General features: G+C 48.9%; 1 protein-coding gene across 5 annotated transcripts in view; it reads right to left on the bottom strand.

The window, feature by feature from the left end:
• OSBPL2 (oxysterol binding protein like 2) overlaps positions 1–4039 on the bottom strand; it is a 39142-nt gene extending 35103 nt beyond the window's left edge. For 4 of the 5 annotated variants that reach the window (XM_082326213.1, XM_082326215.1, XM_082326212.1 and 1 more), the window contains exons 1-2: positions 3946–4039; positions 3007–3103 (exon numbers count right to left, since the gene is read on the bottom strand). The gene's annotated coding sequence lies outside the window, so the exon portion shown is untranslated. The remainder of the gene's footprint in view (positions 1–3006; positions 3104–3945) is intronic. The other variant, XM_082326214.1, reaches the window with a different exon arrangement.
• Between the last annotated feature and the right edge of the window lie 14796 nt (positions 4040–18835).

Genomic DNA, 18835 nt, shown 5'->3' with positions numbered 1-18835 from the left:
GCTGGTTAGGTCTGAAGTGAGTGACGTGAACCACAGACACCTCAGAATTCAAATGCTTACCATCTTCAAACTTTCCATATCATCATTACTTTTGAACTATCATTAGAATCAAAACTCAGTAAGATACATCAACAGATTCTTTTGGGAGCCCTAAAAAAAAAAATACCCTGACTCAAAAGAGTAAGAATAATGCTAGTAAAAATATAATGAAGTCATCCATTCATGAAAACACATTTCTTGACAAATATCATAAGCATGCAAACTTCTTTGTAATAGCCCAGACGTTCATAGCATCCCAACAGCCACAAAGCTTATCTCATCTACAACTCTGAACAGCATAGCAAAGGAATTGAATTCAAACAGGAATGCCACAGATCAAGGTTTCCATTCAATCTAATGCCAAGCACAGACGTTAAGTGTCCAACAGAGCAATATCCAGTTTAAGTTTTGGACTATAAAACCAAGAGGGACAAGATTAAAAGGTGCAGATGTAACTCTGCAGCTGCAGGCACAATTCACCTTTTGTGCACACTCCCGCCAGATTTATAAACAATTACAGGCAGACAACGCTATCCAGCCTCCTGCATTTTCTGAATGGAGGGCTGCTGTAATTTGCTAGAAATCTGTCTCATTAAATTATGTGCATAATAAAATATACTGAAATAATCTAAAGGATCTGTCTAGACCAGCAAATGAATTTCCAATTGTAACTGTATTAAAAAAAAAAAATCAAGTTTAAGTAAGCTTAGTCTATTCTTGTAACTTATTGATCCTGAAAATTAAGACTTTATCTTTGTGCACTGAATCAACAACAAATTTTTGAAGAGTATAACTGAAAGTAATGGTAAGCCACATTTGACACATTCTAATTGCTTACTGCTCTCCTGCAACTTGCTGTTACAGGCCTTTAAGAATACAAAGTAACTAACTACATCATCATACATTCTTCTGCATAGTAATTATTAAGAATTCGAGGACTGAGATAATGTATTCTTTCATTCCAAGTTCTATAGTGGTCTATTCCATAAAATAATAAAAACCATAAAAGAATCGATGTAACGCATAACCTATGTTTTTTTGCAACAGGAAACATATCACAGTCCCATACCTTCCACAAGCGGCAGATACAGGGTGACCAGCTTTTTCATTGCTCTCACTTTCCAATTTACTCAGCTAGCTGAAGATGCCCCCGTGCTCAGTTACATGTTCAAACTCAGCAAAAAACATTCAAGATGTTGAGCGCTCCATATTTAACGCATATTCTTTCCATGCCCAATTTTGTGCATTTCTTCCAAAAAATGTAGGAGAACCAAACATTTTAGTCATTTCACAGAGAACACGCTAAACGCTAAGCATTTTAAAACATCACATTAGTATCAAATACAGACATTTCTTGTCAGATCTCTTCATGACTCAGGTGACAAAATTGATACCGAGTGAAAAAATGTCAGCTTGTAAACAGAAGTTCTAGTTATCAAGTAGCATGATGTAACGTTGCATTGTTCAAGGACAAGTTACTTCAAATACCAAAGCTAGTGAATTAGCTCCTTAAAAATTCAGTGTACTTGCATGTGAATCTTGCTTTCAAACAACAACAACAACAAAATCATCTGACTGGCACTACAAACAGTGATATAAAAATACAGCCTTATCAAAGCCAGAAAACCTGATTGGTATGTTTTCCAGCCAACACTAAAATAACAGAAAGCTAAGCTTTCCACCTTAGTTCTAGGTCAGCATGTGTGAAGTTCGCACAGTAGAATTCACAAGAAGAAAGACTGAAAGAAACACCAGCTTCAATCAGAAGACCTGTCAGCTTAAGCATGTACATATCACCGAAAGCAGTAACAGTATTAAAATTGATTTAAAGAAACCATCCGGCAGTGACAATTACCCTCCACGATCAGTTACCAATTAAGTGGATTTGCATAGATGTTAGCAAACAAACAACTACGTGCACCACACTCTTTTTCAGTATTGCATCAACTGAAACCTTTAACCTATCTAGTCTTCGACTACTTGCAGGCACAGAGTTTGTTGTCTAATCATCATTTTCTATCTTGAACTTTTGTCTTCTCTTTATAAGATTATATTTGCATGGCTGAAGAGCTAGTTTTGGAGAAAAATGGCATATTTATTCCTGGACAGCAGATGTCTCAGTGTTTCCTTTTGAGCCTTCCCTGAAGTTACAAGTTCATTATGAGGTGCTGTTGGTTCAGGAAAGCAACATTAAGAATCACTCCTGATCTTATCCTAGATTGCCCTCAACTTTCTGTCACGTGGTCAAACATCCGTATGACTTGACAACTATTTTAAGAAAAGCTCTCTTTACAGTAACTGAAAACCCAGGGGTTACTTAGGGGAAAATCACTGCTCAGAATTTCTCGCTTCTGTGCTAGTTTAGCCAGTTCTCCTACTCCCATCCCACAGTGCAGCACTTTATGTTTGGAAGTTACCCAAGTCACTGCTTCCAGAAATTGCCCTGAGGTTTCAGAAGTCCCAGAGCATACTGGTATAAAGTTTGTTAAGATGGTATATATGTGGCTGCCCCCAGACGTCAACGTGAACGTGGAGTTACTGAACTTTGGAAGGTTAAGTTGGAATGAAACATATTTATTTTTCCTTGCGTGCATAAGCTTTAAAAACGGAAACACTATGAGAAGAGTGGTACAGTAGTGCTACTCTACACTGCAGATCTGCGTCTCCTTTTTACTTTTCCTTTTTGAAATCTTAAATGAAGGCTAGTACTTTAATTGAGAAAATTCACAGTAAACAAAAGCAGTATCTGCTTGCATTCAACATGCTTGGGCAGATACTTCTGAGGGGAAACACAAGGCTATGGCAGACATAAAAAACAGAAGGCGATTTCGAACCCACATCTGAAATTCTGGCCTGCAAGTGCTGCAAAGTAACAAACCGCTTCCAAAAGGAGTCCTGAATCCAAACATACAGATAGCACAAACATGATTAATATCCAAATTAAATAAACGGCAACATAATTTATACCTTTGTTACTATGCAGAAGTTCTGGTGGCATGTTATTTAAAAAAAAGCCTTTTTTCCTGCTATTTTTCCCATCTTGCTTTTCTCCCTTTCAGGAGCTCTGTAAGAGAAATATTGAGTAGGTAACTGAAGAACAAAAAAAAAAGCCAAACTCAAATAAATCCTAACTGCTCGCTGTGCTTCAGCTGTGGCCTGAAAGGCCCCTCGAGGCTCCCGTATCGTGCTGAAGCTGAGCTCAACACTTTCATCTTGGGAACTGGGTGTCATAGACTCCTTCGCTAAACCACCCAGCTCCAAAAGCAATCAGGGGAAAAAAATAAAATTAGAAAAATCCCTACAGCAGGGCTGACAGGGCTCCGCTGACCCGCAGCCCGCGCTCCGCACAGCCATGCCCTTCAGCCCCCGCCACCTCCCCTGTCCCACGGCTGAGGAAACGGTTCTGCCACCCAGCCCGGGGCACCCGAGGTTCTGCCGCCTCCGCTGAAACATGGAAGGGCAACAATCACTTCAATCCACCAGGCTACTGCCTCGGCCGCCCAGGCCTCCGGCTCCCGGCGCCCTGAGAAAGCAAGCGAGCGGGTCAAGGACCCCGCGTCCGCCGGGGAAGGGAGCGCAGCGCTGGGGCGGCCGCGCTCCCCCGGCCCGGTGACGGCCAGCGGCCGCCCGGGCCGGCCCTCGCCCTCGGCCGGACTGACAGGAGGCCCCGCGGCGCTGAGGAGAGCCGGCAGCGGCCCACCGGGGAGGGGATCCCCGCGCCGGGCTGGGCCGCGCCAGGCCCGGGCGGGGCTGGGGGAGGCGCTGCCGCCCTCCCCTCAGCGGGGGCGCCGCTGCGGCAGGTGGAGGGGAGCCCCGAGCGCCCGAGGGGAGCGGCGCGGCGGGGAGCGGAGGGCAGGGCAGGGTAGGGCAGAGCGGGGCGGCCCGGGGCAGGCGCGGCAGCATTACCTGGCACCGCGCTCCCGCGACGGCCCCACCGCAACACCCCCCCCGCCCGGTACCGCTGACACCGAGGCGGAAGTGCGGCCCTCGCAGCGGCGGAGTGACGCGCCGCTTCGCCAATCGTAGAGCGCGGCCGCGCCCCGCCGTCGCCGAAGCGACGAACCAGCTTCCCCGCCCACCCGCTGGGAGGCGGGGCGAATGCTAATCAGGCGCCGAGCCTCACAGCCCCGGGCCGCACCACTGCTGGGCAGACTGCCGACCAATGGCGCGCCGGAGGGGCGGGACTATGCAGATGAGGACGGTACCGAGAGCCCCCGCTGCGCCGGGCGGTCTCACCTGCGCGTCTCGGAGGGGACGGTGCAGCCTCCGCTGCACAAACGCACACAGTTCTGCTGCAGCCGGTACCTTCCCGTGGTGCTTTCTGGGACGCTTGTACCGTCAGCCAGCTGCGGACCGTGAGCCCGGATCACCATCACCTCTGTAGCACTATCTGTCCTCCTGGTTGAGGGCTGGGAGGAGTTGCAGCTTTCCAGCCGCGTTCAGCCCCCCCCGTGGGTCCCCGCAGGGCCCCGCACGTCCTGTAGCGGTCTCCAGGCCCACCTGCCGGGGCTGCACCTGCCGTAGTTTGCTGTGCACCGATATGAATTTAACCAATTTTGTATTTTTTTAACATTCTAGCCAGCTTTGAGGCATGGCACATGCCACCCCTCGGCTGCAAGATCCGAGAGTTTGATTTTCAGGGCATTCCTTCATCCCAGTGAGCTCCGACACGCGGCTGCAGCCAGCGCTGCTCCGAGCAGGTTAGCGGGGATCTGGACGTCCCAGAGACATGGTCAAGCTGGCGGGTCAGAGCCGGTCCCTGCCAGCAGAGAAGCTGGCAGCTGCTTTTATGTCTGTAGCCCTGAACTTGCACTTGTTCAGACACGACAGGTAACGGGAGGCAAGTTCATAATCATCCCCTTTGCTTCAGAGTAGCTACTGGCGTGCTAAAGCAATTGAGGCTATTTGTAGAGGTTGATGCAAGCATCAAAACTGTGAGTCAAGAGTTTAAAATTAATGACTCATAAAATTTCTTTTAGATAGCACCTGTTCTGCTCTTTTTATTTACCTTTGAATGTCTGAGTCTGCAAGGTGTTTTCCTTCACATGCTCTTAAACTTCTAACGTGATCAGAGAGATCCGAAACTCTTTTCCACTGAAATGTCTCCTTCCCTCCCTTTTTGTACCTGAAAGCTAAGAATGGAATGAAATCTCATTGGACCCAGCCACCGGGACTGGAGAAGGAACAAAACTTAAAAAATGGCAAAGCACGCACGGAGCGAGGTGCCTCAGGAGATCAGCCACAGGGCTAGCAGGCACCCGTGCTGCGGAGCGACGAACCCATCGGTCGGGGCGAAGTCGTGTCGCTGCGACAGCGCGACGCCCTGCTGCGATTGCCGAGGGGTCGCCTCGTCCTCGTCCGCGGGAAATCCTACGGGGCGTCAGGAGGGGCCAGCGCAAGAGGGAACAAAAACCGCTCGGGAATGACGAGCTGCAAAGGAACGGTAGGGAGCGAAGGAGGCGGATGAGTCACAGAAATATTTATCCTCAAAATGATCTTTTACCATTGATACACTTCTCAATGCAAAGCAAATATAGGAATTAGCATATTAATTCTGTAGCACAGAAGTGGTTCATCAGAGGTGGATGTAAATGCTTTTTAATAGGGGAACGGCTGCAAGGCTGGCAGGGGACATCGTCGCTACGCCAGAGCTTTGCCATCAGACCAAGTCACCGGTGCGGGGGCTGGGAGGGGGGTCGGCGGGGCCGGGCAGGGCTGGAGCGGTCCTGGTGGGGTGCTGCGTCTCGGGGGTGGCCCGGGGCTGGGCACCGTGCGAGGGCTCCTGCTGGAGACCAGAGTCCGGCCGCAGACGTAGCACCACGGGCGCTCTTCTCCTTGCTGCTTATCTGCCCTAGGCACCGAAGAAGCCTCGCAAGGAAGGGTGATGGTCGGAGTGACGGCAAGGGCCCACATCATGATGGGATTTATTCCTCCACCAGCACTTGTGTAAAGTATGTTTTCGGAGGTGCAGCAGCAAAAATACAAACCACTCCTTTGCTGCACAGCTCCCTCCTGCCTTCCCCAAATACTTTACCTGGCACACTTGATTCTGGAGTATTGCTCATCCCGAAATGAGCTGACAGCTCCTGGCCATCAGCCACCTGCTGACAGTGTATGAGACATGAATTAACAGTGATAACGCTCCTTGCTCTGGCAGAAATGTAAGGTTTTAAATGAAACCTCCACTGAGAGTTTCCCACACGCGCTGGGATTGAGGGGCGTTTTGGGGTGGGCACAGCTGGCTCTGAGGGTGTCCGTCAGTCTTTGGATCCAGTCTTGCTATACCCTCCCGTTGTTTTATCCCTGCGTTCACCCAGGCGAGGTGTTGTTGGGCTCGTCTTTAGGGAATACAAATCTTTAGGGGTAGAGGATAATTTGTATCATTCCAAATCTAGTTTTAAGATTTTCCTGATTTGCCCAAAAAAACGATGAGTTTTTTCCAGTAAGCCCTGATTCAGCAACCCACTTCTGGATTGCTCAACATTATAGGCTCAACATTAAGCACAGAAGTATTTCTGTCATCATCGCAGCTTTTAAGCAAAGGCTCACAAACAGAAAGTAAGCATGAATTTAAATTATTTTCTGACTGAACAGGCCTTTGTCATGACTAAGCAGCTGATCTGGAGGAGTTCTCCGAAAGGATCATGGAAAGAGAAATCCACTGATTAGATGACCAAGGAATACTGAACTTGTGTAGCTTTTTCAGGTCTTAATTGAAGGCACGGGCATTCTGAGCCTGCCACAAAATCCTCTCCCAGGCATTTCGTAGGCATTTGAGCTAAATGCCCATGCTCAAAACGAGGCTAATTGAAAATTTCTTCCTTTGTTAAGTATTCAGGGGCTACTCTCTAGCAATCTAAAACCACAAAACCCCAAAATTGGACAAGGAGAAGAATCTAGCTCCGTATTTGTCTCCCTCCTGTGTTGGCAATGAGGGGAGAGAGCAGCTACCTTTTAAAGGAGATGGCATGGAAAATTTTGCCTTGCTGGCAAAAGTTTTGCAACATTAAAAGTAATTAAAATGGGGTTTTACAGTGGAAAGTCTTGAGCAACTGTCTCAGGCATAGGTGTAACCATCAGCTCCACCTATAATCAACCCAACTGTTCCCCGCCTGCGGAGGAACGCAATCCGCTCAGAAAACTGATCCAAGCAAACCTTGTCACTGCGCTAGATTTACAGAACCTAAATTGCGACGGAGTAAGGAAGGGCAAAATGAAAAAACAAGACACATTGATCCTGTGATCTAGATATAATGCAAGGAAACGTGGCACGTTACAGCGAAAATACTGATCGTCTTTCACCAGTGGTACTTAGGCAGAGACAAATGCCTCTTCTCTCCTCCTCCCAATAAGCCGGTGGCCAAAGGCCGCCACTTCAGTCCCAAGATCTGTGGGCAAGTGCTCACCTCTGCCACGGGAAGCTCTTTTCAGACAGCGACTTCTTGCCAGAGAGCTTCAAAACCAAACCTATTTGTTTAGCAAGTGCTCCAGCATCTTCTGCTTGGCGTTGCTGTGGTCCCTCCTCCATGCCGTGCCCGTCTGCAGCGCGAGGCCGGGGTTCCCGGCACACCGTGCCTCCACGGCGTTTCAAAGACACAGCGTCGTCCTTATAGTTCTGTGCCGAATGTGCTTGGAAACGCTCCCGCTCCTGTTTACCAACAGCTTCACCTCGGAGGAGTACGGGGCTTGTCCACACCTGAAAACTAATTTGGATTAAGGGAGGTTGTGAATTAAAAGCAGAGCAGGACTGCCAAAATATCTCTGGGCGTAAGCCCCAAGCTATCAAAACAATTGATTAAATGTACCATCACTAATTGCAAAATCAGTGGAGAAGGGAAATAAGCGTGCTCAAGAGAAGAAGGTCACGCATCCCGGCACCGGCAGGGCCGGGGCAGGTTTGGGTTTACCCTCAGCCACAGGGAGACGTGGAAGCGGGACGTGGGGAGGGAGCAAACCTCGTGAGAGGATGAGCGGGACAGCAGCCAGAGCACAGCCCTCGGCTGGTTATTGCCCGTCGGGGGGTCCCGGCTGCGGGGCAGGAGCTCACCGGCCCCGGGGTAGGTACCAGCCTGGATGACCGCGCTGTGCCCAGGTGGAGACGATGGTTTTCACATCCTGTTCTCTGCAGTTTTCTTGTTAAATATTAGCTGTGATTCTTCTAAAACGGCACACCCCTGTCACGCCGTGCCGGAGGCTGTGCAAACATAGAATAGAAAGAAACTTTCTGCCTTAAAGAGCTTGCGGTGGCAGGCTCTCCCTCTTCCCAAGTGAAAGGAGGCTGCATCCAGATACGCGTGAGCCAGACACCGCTTTGCAAAACGGGTAGCATGCAAATCTTCCACAATCTGAATAATAAAGATTTCCCCCTATAGCGTGTCCCATCTCACAATATGAACTCTATTGACAACGATAGTGTATTTTGAGTTGCTGGCACTAAAAAAGGGAAGATATTGTGAAAGAGCTAGCATCACATAAATTTATTTAATATAAAAAAGACATTAAAGAAGCAGACGTTGGTAACACTGATGGGGCTCTAGTGAAAAACATGGTAATGCTGAAACCACATGAATTTCAACCAGAATCTTGAAGAAAAGCAATTCAAGAGAAAAAGGAATCCATAAATAATGAGGAACATGGCAAAAGCTGAATAAGTAGAAATAGCCAGGCTGTTAAAAGGCTGAATAAGCATGTTCTTTGTAGCGGCATGGAAAGGAAAAGACACAACAGCCTGTATCCTCCGCTTCAGCGATAATTTCCCTGGGAGCTGCACCCATTCAGCTGAGGGCAGCTCAGGGTCTGAGCCACTTCTCTTCAATATAAAATAAAGTTTTGAAAATCTCTGTGGTCAAAGTTGTGAAAGCTTAAAAGCTAGATGCTGAGCGTACCAGAGGCTTTCCACAGTAACCCAGAAAGCTTCTTAAGAAACATGCTTTCTCACAAAGTCTAGATGTTACTCTCTGCTGAATCCTGAATTCTTCTCATTCCAGATAGGACTTCTGGCACTGGAAACTCCCGCTCCTGGAGGGAGCAGGGATAAAAATAGTCAGACAAAACTAGGTCGCTTCCATATCCCATCTCACCTTCCCTGGGATGAAAGTCCATGGTTTTCTTGCATCTCCATAGCAGGACAGGTGGGGATGGATCAGCTTTGACCCACAGCTTCCATCCCCCCGCCACTGGTAGAGGGTTTGGGAAGCACCGCAGGGGGATACCAGAGCCCCCCCGGAGCCCGACTGTTAGAAACCCGCTCCCACTGGGTACCCACCAGCTTCGGCTGTCTCTGTTCCAGGAGCAGATCTGAAGATGCTCTATTTTCCCAGTGCCCATGGGCCATCGTGCTGCCGCCAGTTGATCTGCCAACGATCAATGATGCTTTATATCCTAATAGAGGTTTATTTGTCAAACTTGGCCAAAAGAGCGTCTCATTTAGAATTAATTACAATGTCTGGTTTTAGCTATATGTACGGCAGCATGGCAAGTTACACTTGTACTCTTTGGACCAAATTTCTATCTATGGATGGCAGTAGTTACATCAGAGACTAATTCAATGGCTTGTATGATGCTTTCTTTCTGGAAATTGAAGTCAATAGAAGCTAATTATACTTATTGATGCAAGACCAGAATTGACGTGTGAGTAAAATTTAACCTGTCTGAGTGCTTCCTTGGTAACTTATCTCTGTCTCCAGGATCTCACCCGTCACAAGCGGCGGAGCGGGATGGGTGTGCAGGAGGCAGGGCAAAGGGATGCTCCTCGCAGCCCACAGCGTGAGGGATATTTTCCTTTGGATACTCCCCATGCTAAGTCAGAAAGTAGAACAGATTTCTACTGCCCAGGTAATATGGAGGTGTTTCTGATGTCGGGTAAATTAATTTCATTAAGTTATTCAGTGAATTAGACACTATTAATTCAGTAGCACGGTGTTTCCCCAAGTCAGCCCCAGTTCCCTCTCCATTTTGCTGGCTTCGTGGATGAACAGATGGCAGAGGAGTGTTTCCCGTGGCATCCACATGTATTTTTCAAGCGTTCCTGATAACCTGTCTACACTGTGCCCCACAGCACAGCGAAGAGCCGCCGGGGCTGGCAGAGGTCACAGCACGAGGACAACTGCTCTCACACCCCGGGTACCACCTCCTCACGCATCTGCCAACCCTGGGAATGGGCTCAGGCCCGTTCAGCCCTGCAATTTTGTAAAGAATCCCTGGATTTTAACCCTACCGCTTGTGGTTGCCAGCAACACCTGCAAAAAGAAAAAAAAAAACAAACCAAAAACCAAACCACTGGTATAGCAGACTATAAATTTTTTTTTAGTAGTACGCTATAGACTGTTCCAAATCAATTCAGCATGTAGTTTTCTTTAGCTTTGTAAAATTAGCACCTTTGAGCCAGCAAATATTTATATTCACATATTGCTTGCTGGGACAGTCTCCTGCACTGAACGTAACAAAGTCCTGTTCACTGGTCCCTAGGCAACCACTAGAACAAACTAATTAGTAACTACAAATTCACACACATCCATCAAAATAAGATCCAGATTAATTTTATGTTGCCTCAGTATCTTCTGTGCTTGAAAATTAGCATCTAAACTTGCCCAAAACAAATGATACTAATTTACAGATTGGTTTTAAAAATAAGTATAAAAAGGATCTCATCGTGAAATTCCACCAAAAAAAAAAAAGTAATAAAGTAGATAGGATATTTGAGCATGAACAACAACAGAAAAATCAGATCCTGTCCCAGATCCTGTCCCAGATGGAGCTGGGAAGTTTGGCTCTGGATCTGAAGTCCGCTATACAAGCAATCCCTGACAGGCAGACAAAATAATGTGCCTCCCTCATCAGCTTCTGTGTCAGCTACAGCTGACTCTATTTACTTTTAGCCCAGAGGAGGAACTGGGAGCAGAAGGAAAAGAAAAAAACCTTCATTGATATTCACAATGATGTCTTACATGTCCAGCATTATTTTTGTCTAAGGAAGCTCTTTCAGAAAATGGGAGAAAACAAGTGATTAGGTGGAAGAATGGCCATCAGGAGTGAAGAAAGGACCCTGTTGTGGAAGAAGGGGCTGTATTACTCTGTCTATTAAAGTACCATGAATCATTTTGATTACTTTGTGTATATTTGGTAACAGAAAAGTAAGGTGGACTCAGTCTGGGCACTGTGGAAAAACAGGGTTTTTTACCTTAACTAAGTGCCAAATTAGAAGTCTCTAACGATGAAGGCAGATTGGTTGAAACTGCACCAACCCGTTTCCCTCACCCTGATGGGGAAAGAAGGATAAAATCCCTCCTTGTCCCCATTTCCACGCAAAAGAACTGATGTCTGAACCCAGAGCACAACCCTGCCGCAGCCCAGGGAGCTGGGCTCAGGGTAGGTGTTCACCACGGGTGCAAATCCAACCGCTGAGCTTTGTAAAGAGAGAAATCATCCCCGGGTGTCTGCCTGGCTGGCTTGGCGGCGGCGTTTCCCAAGCGCCGAGCACAAACACCCGCATCCCCGGCCATCCGGCCCCACGGCCGCGGGCGGGCAGGCAGGAAGGAGCCCTGCCAGCTGGCTGCCTGCTAAGGCTTTCCAGCAGTGAGAAACCGCTCTGCCCGCATCGCTGCCCAGGGCCCCTTTCACATTTCGATTTATTCCTCGTCCCCGGGGGAGAGGACCTGGCTGGGAGGGGAGGAGGAGAAGCTGCTTTACCTGTGCTCGGCCGCTCTGGATGCAAAGCACGCTTGCATTTTTCAAGCCCTGTCATTGGGAAGCAGATTTTGCAGGTACTTTCTCCTCATTTACACATAGGGAGGGCTTCTCCCTGGCTGACGGAGCTCAGTGTTGGCTCCAAGCATGGCATTTACACTGGTGTGAATAATGTCCAAGAAGGCACGACTCACAGGAAACTTCTAATTGACCAAGATGTGACTCATTAGTAGGCTTGCACTGGCTGAATTAAAACAGCATCACCAAAAAAAACCAAATCACTGAAACCCCCAGGCTGGCTGGCAAGCAAGTGTCCCAGTAATCCTGCCGTGCTGGTGGGGGATGGCCAGGACTTCTTGCAGGCTGCTGCGGTGCCGGAGCTGCTGCAGCCCCTCAGGTGCAGGGCTGGGGTCTGCCGATGATGCAGCTCGAGCTGGGCCCAGCTGAACCATCCTCCCTCCATGGCTCTCCAGGTGCAGCCACTTGGTTTTTTGGCAGTGGCTTTGCACAGCTCAGAAGCTGCCCTTCTCTGGGAGCAGGGAGGCAGAGGGAACGAAGGCTGGGGCAGGAAGGAACAATGGCCAAAGAGCCTCTGATTTCCTCAAATTAATCATAGAATCACAGAATGGTTTGGGTTGGAAGGGTCCTTTAAAGGTCATCTAGTCCAGCCCCCTGCAATGGGCAGGGACATCTTCAGCTAGAGCAGGTTGCTCAGAGCCCCGTCCAACCTGACCTTGAATGTTTCCAGGGATGGGGCATCTACCACCTCTCTGGGCAACCTGTGCCAGTGCTTCACCATTCTCATCATAAAAAAATTCTTCCTTGCATCTAGTCTGAATCTACCCTCTTTTAGTTTAAAACCATTACCCGTTGTCCTATCGCTACAGACCCTATTAAAAAGTCTGTCCCCATCTTTCTTATAAGCCCCCTTTAAGTATTGAAAGGCTGCAATAAGGTCTCTCTGGAGCCTTCTCTTCTCCAGGCTGAACAACCCCAACTCTCAGTTGTCGTAAACACAGAGCATCCACTCCAGAAGCACAGAGCAGAGATCTGGGAGGATTTCAGGCAGCGGGAAGGATGGACCTTGAAGGGACCCCCAACTCCTGCCTCCAAATTAAAGGCTGGAGTGAGGCTTGTTGTGACTTACCATCATCTCTGCCTTGGCAAAACCCTCTGCTCATCCAGGGCCTGCTGCGAGGTGGATCGCTTTTCCCGTCTATTCCTCTTCCCATCTATTCAATCCAAACTCACGAATTTGTGCGCGTGGCCCCAGACTGTGGCCCCATGGATATCCCACCACTGCTTCGCCAGGCAGCACCAGAGGAAGGTCTCCTGCACACGTCTGCACAAGCACAGGCAAAACCGAACACGCAGAGGCAACTGGAAAGCCAGGCAAGCGACGGGGACAGTCGGGGAAGAAATTTCAGCCCACCGAGCGTGAGCACGAGAGCGGCCACGCACCCCTCACTTGGCTTGTGCCATACGTGGTCCACCTGATGATGCCCAGCAAGCTCAACCCTCTATCTGGTGGTAGAGGGGAATAGATACACTCCCAGGGGAGGGACATGGTGATATTGGGCTTTCCAGATTTTTCAGGCACCCAGGTGCCAAAATGCAATGGTTGGAAACTAGACAAATAGCCACCCCTGGCAGCGCCCAGGTCAGCGCTGGGCGTTTTTCTAGCCCAGAGGGGGATTAGTCCAGAGCGGCCCTGTGCCAAGTGTCAGAGAGGAGACACAAGTGCCCTTTCAGCCCTGGTGAACTTTATCAGGTTTTGAGTAGGAAAAAAAGATGATCTGCTCACAACAGCAGCCTTGTGGGGCTGCACATGTTCTCACCGCTTCAGGCAAACAGAAGTGGAAGGGCTTTTTCCTATCTTTTGTATGTGCAGCCGCTATTTAATGTAAATGTACTTACCAGAAATTGAATAACTCCCACACGAGTAATTTTATACCCATCCAACATTTAAATTATAAATGCAATAATCTGCAGCACCACGAGTTGCAAGGCAAGGCTAGAATTCCCGAGGCAAGAAAAGTCTATTTTTAGACCTTTCAAGCTGAAATTTTTCCTAGATGTAGAAATTTGCTTCCTTCCGCTGCCTTCGGTGTTCATTTGCATTAAAAGTTTCAGGGTTTTGTTTTTCACACTTTTGGGTGGTGCCTGGTCAAACAGCAGCAAAACAAACCAGCTATTTTCTGCCACCCATCACTGGGGAAAGAGCGCAAGAAGGAACCCCCCACCCGTGGCTCTGCAGCTCTGCCCGGGTCATTGATTGCCTAACAGGGTTACTTGAGATCACAGGGAAATGATGAAATCGGTTGCTTCCCCTGATGCCGTCCGCTGGCCGGGATGCAACCTGGCTCAGGAGCTGTGTGCGTCCTCCTCGAGCAGGGGCTGTGCTAACCCTCGCCGAATCGTTCCAGTTTCAGCCCGCGTAGCTGGCAGCGGTTGTACGGCTCTGCTGTCTAGAGATTTCAGAAAAGATGCTTCTGACTGATGTTTGCAAATGCCATTTAAATTCATGGGTTATTTTCTTCTCCAGCCTTTTTGAGGCTTTTTTTGTATTGCAGGGACTTGATGTTTTTACTTGTTGCTCTTTTTCTGTCTCTAGTACCCAAGAGAGACCAAAACACAGTGCAAACCTCTTGTTACCCACTTGTGCGTGGCAGTAGCAGAAAATAAATGAGAGAGAGAAAAGGATCAGATACACCACAATAACCAGGAGCTCCTTTCTGCTGGGCCCTGCGAGGGGTCTGTGTCATCCAGAGCACGGAAGAAGCATCGGTCCGGGATGAGCAGCTCAGGGTTAGATCACTTTTTGCTTCATATAAAGGCATCTATCAGCAGGGCTGATAACAACTGCTTGGCGAAATGCGATGCTCCTTCCAAATGAGGACTGTAGAGCAATGCCTTCCATGCCAAGCTCCGTCTGGGATTACAGCAGGGCAAGAAATCCCAGCCCTGGCACTCTCTTCTCCAGACAAATCACCCCATCACCATTTCTTAATCAAACACTGCCAAAATGGGAGTGCTAGTACCAGCTTCTCTGCCCAAACCCAGCTGTGTGGCAGCTCGGTGGCAAGAGCTAAGCATCGTTGTTGTGCTTCTGAATATCATATATGGATAAGGTACAGAAACAGATGCTGAAGCTATGTAGGAGCCCAGGTTCTCCAAGACCCCGTGAAAGGCTCTAGCAGAGTAGATGGACCTTAATTTCCTCCCCTCTGCAGAGAAATGCACTGCTTTCCCTGATGTCATCAGGCTTCAGTTGTGCTTCAGAAAAAAAAAAATAAAAGATTGTGGCAAATGGAGATGCAATTCTTTTAAAATGTTGCCTTTTTTGAGAAGTAGCAGCAACAAAAATTACACGAAGATCAAAGAGAAAGGAGGCTGTACTCAGGCACAACTCAAAAATAATGTGGGGCAGTTGCTGAGCAACTCTCCAATGCAAAATATTGCTGTTTTCTGGTACCTCCCCCATCTGTACCAGAGGGATGGTGTCTAGTATTAGCCAAAGAAAAAGTCTGTGTGATTGCCTGAGTACAATTAGATCTAAGGTCTTTGCAAACAGCTCCTATCAATCAACCTCAACCCATTGATCTTACATCTAAAGCACTTATTGCAAAATAAATTATGCTTTTTTGATCTGATCAACTATTAAGGATTCTTTTCTTCTTTTTTGAGGCTGGGTAAATAAAATTCTTCCATCAGAACTTGCTTAATAATTACTCTGGACCCACAGTGGACCAAATCCTGAGTGCGAAGCAAAGTGATGACTCAGAAACCAAAGGCTGATTTCTTTTCTCTGGTCTTCTTTTTTTGTTGGAATAGCTATTCTTCAACCGGGCGTGCACACGATTTGCTGCACAATGCTAAATGCATTCCCATAATCAGGGTATTGTCTGTTATCTGCCTAGAGCTGCAAAGCACATGTGCCACGGGGATCTGCCTGCTTCAAAGTGGTACCCGAGGATTTTACCTTTCTCCTCCAGCGGTTGGTTCATCCCTGTCCTGCTTTTGTGCGGCTCCAGATACAAAAATGCTTTTGTCCTCCGAGGAGGGGCAGCGAGCATCCGTCCGTGGGGATCCTCCAGCATCAGGACTGCGCTGACGCTATCAGACGGCGCGTGGCCGCGGGAAGGGCCTGGAGGGGCTGATGCCATGACAACTCCATAGCAGGGCTGGGATCTAAGTCAGGTGGTCGCCATCCTTCGCTCCTGCTGGGGTCTCTGGAGAGGAGATGTTTAGATCCCTGATAGCCATGGATATATGTCACTTCATCTCATTTTGTCACAGAAGTGAATAAACTTGAGGCTCCAAAAAGTGAGGAATTAGCAGGACTGGCTTGGGGCTGACGCAGGCGAGCCATGCAAGGAAGCAGGTCTGTGTGTTCTGCTCTCTGCCAGCGCACCTCTGGAGGACCAGGCTGTGGCCCACTGCCTGCAACCCCTCGTCGCACACAGAGTGATGCAGGGGAAAAGCCTGGAGCTCCCCAATCTCCACCCCAGCCCACAGAAACGAGAGGACCCCATTTTTCCATCACCCTTTCCAGCGGGGTGGGATGGAGATGAGACTCAACACCTCGCCGTGCACCCCACTGGGAAGGGTCCCTGCAAGCGTCCCCAGAGCGGGGTCAGCTACAGGATCAGGGATCGGCCAAGCCCCCGCACGGCGCTTCTTCCCAGGGGACGGACCCAAGGCCAAACAGGTGCTTGACCCAGGCGGGCATCGGCACGGCAGGGCTTGCCCTGCTATTTCCCAGTGTTTTTTTAAAAATACCCCTTGGAAAGCAGCGGAGCCAGCTCAGCTCTGCCTCTTGGGTGTTGGCAGGCTGCCACCCTTTAATTAAGTCTGCTGTTATATCTAACGCTGGTGGCAGCGTTTCAGGGTGGCTGTGGGAATCAGCAGCGGAGATCAGGTGGCTGCGGAGCTGTGTGATGACTTAGACGTTCGGGCTAATATGCCAGCGTAATAGTGTCGATATTACCACCCTTGCTGATCAGATTGGCTGGTGAGCACAGGTCCAGCCAGCGCATGGAAAAACTCCTTTGCCTGCAGGGAAGAGGGTGGCTGGAAGCAGAGAGCATTAGTTTGAAACCCAGCTCCTCACTTCGTGGCACAAACCACGGGGAAAAGTGCTGCCGGAGCCCTCTCTGAAGTCCCCTGGTACCAAGGTGTCTGCCCGCAGCATGAAGCCAGCTCAGCAGGCTCGCAGCCACACTCACCTATGCCCCATGCCCACGGGCAACCAACGCCTTGGGGGCTGCCGCTGGTCCGTGCCCAGCTGAACTGGGCCTGAGCTGAGTTTCCAGCCCAGGTGAAAGGCTCAGGGACCGAGGAAGGGGCAGCTTTTGCATCTCTCACTGTGCTGGAAACCAGACCGCAGGCCAAGTCTGGGTAGGTTTGCCTCCACTTCTCGTCACTCTGCATGCAGCAGCTCAGATTCACGCTGTATCACATGCAAATCGATAAAATTAGAGTCTGTGACCAGCTGCATTTCACTGTTACAGACCCTCTTTCTTGCAAGATGCAACTTTTTTCGGTGCTTTCTTCAACCTCATTTCTCCTCTCACAGCCTCCCAGGAGGAGAGGTCTGTTCCTCTCCGGTCCACCCAGCTGCTGCGGTTGTGCAACCCTGGGATTGCGTTTTCATGCCAGCGTGCAATGACGGTGCACAGGACACGGTGAGGAGGCACAGCAAAGTCCGTGCCCACCTCAAACCCAGGTTTCTAGCAGCCACGCTGCAACTCCCTGTCCCCGCTGTCAGCTGCGTCCTGCGGAGAGTGTGAAAGCTGAAGTAGATGCTTTGGAAAATCACCTTCATGTCGCAAAGTGCTTTGGGATGTGGGACTCTGCCTCCACCAAGTGATCAGCAGAAAGAAGAGGAGAGAAAAGCCTGCTCCAGGCGGCACTTGTGTAACTGCAGACTGGTGCCCAGCGCCCTGCAATTTGTATTCTGCCTCTTGATCTTCATCAGCTGTACCCCGCTGCCCCGGGGAGGCTAATCGCTCCCTTGTCCCCACAAGGCAGGCTGATTTGATCTGCTCTGCTTGCAGATAATGCCATAGACAGAGCGGTGTTGCAATTAAATATTTTCCCCGCTATGCTAATGAGAAGCAGAAAGAGCTAACAGAATGCACAATGGCAGATAATTACAGGCCAGCAATTACTGAAACAATCCTCTCTCCTCCTTGTCCTTGCGCTGCTACAGACTTGCCGTGAGCCTGACGCAGCGCCTGGAGCTGTGAAGGTGATGAGCAGAGCAACAGAAGAGCTTTTTGAATCCCATTCCCCCGAAGCCCCATCAGCCCTGATCATCTCTTCACGGCGTGCTTCTGCAGGGCTGCACGGCCCGGGCGGGGAGGCGGAGGTTGGCTTCAGCTGGTCTGAGCTGCTAGAATTAGTACCATTTAAAAAAAAATCTTGATCATGATAATTGAATTAAAGGACTATTATGGAATATTTCCTGCTTGTTTTCAAGAGGGCCTGTAACTTGCTAAAACTTTTTGAAGTCTAGCCGCTGTAAATAGCAACCCACGTGCTTTCCCAATCGCTTTAATTTCTTGCTCAATACAGAGTTTCTGTTTAGGAACTGTTTTTCAAAATACTGTGTACTTTGCACAATTAATTTGGATGTGAAAGCCTGCCAGTGTGTGCCGATGCTCAAAAAAGGGCTGTGACAGGCTGGGGAGATCACACGTATAACATCGATGCGTGCGAACAAATGAGCACATTTTTATACACGCAAGCTTGGACGGGATTGCTTTGAAACTGGTGAAGTGCTTTAAAACAATGCCATAATATTCTTAAATGCGAAGTGTCACATGAAATGTTCTTCAGAATCACTTCCCTCTCCTTCCCAACCTGCCTGCAAACAAGTGGGATCTGCAAAGCCCGGCTGTGGGTGCTGGGAAGAGCATCAGCTGCGTGTGATGCATTATTAACAACTGGAATTATTAACTCCGTTTCAGAAAACTGTTCTGTGCCTCTACACACAATTGTTTGCAAAATTATTTGGACAATTCATCTTGTACCTGAGGAAATGCAATTAATTTACCGCCATGCTCTGCATTCCCTCCCTTTTTTTATTGCACCATGTCATACTGTC

This window comes from Platalea leucorodia, assembly GCF_965183815.1.
Source record: "Platalea leucorodia genome assembly, chromosome: 13".
In the NCBI taxonomy this organism is placed as follows: domain Eukaryota; kingdom Metazoa; phylum Chordata; class Aves; order Pelecaniformes; family Threskiornithidae; genus Platalea; species Platalea leucorodia.
Note: the sequence above shows the minus strand (reverse complement) of the source record. Positions and strands in the feature narration are given on the sequence as shown.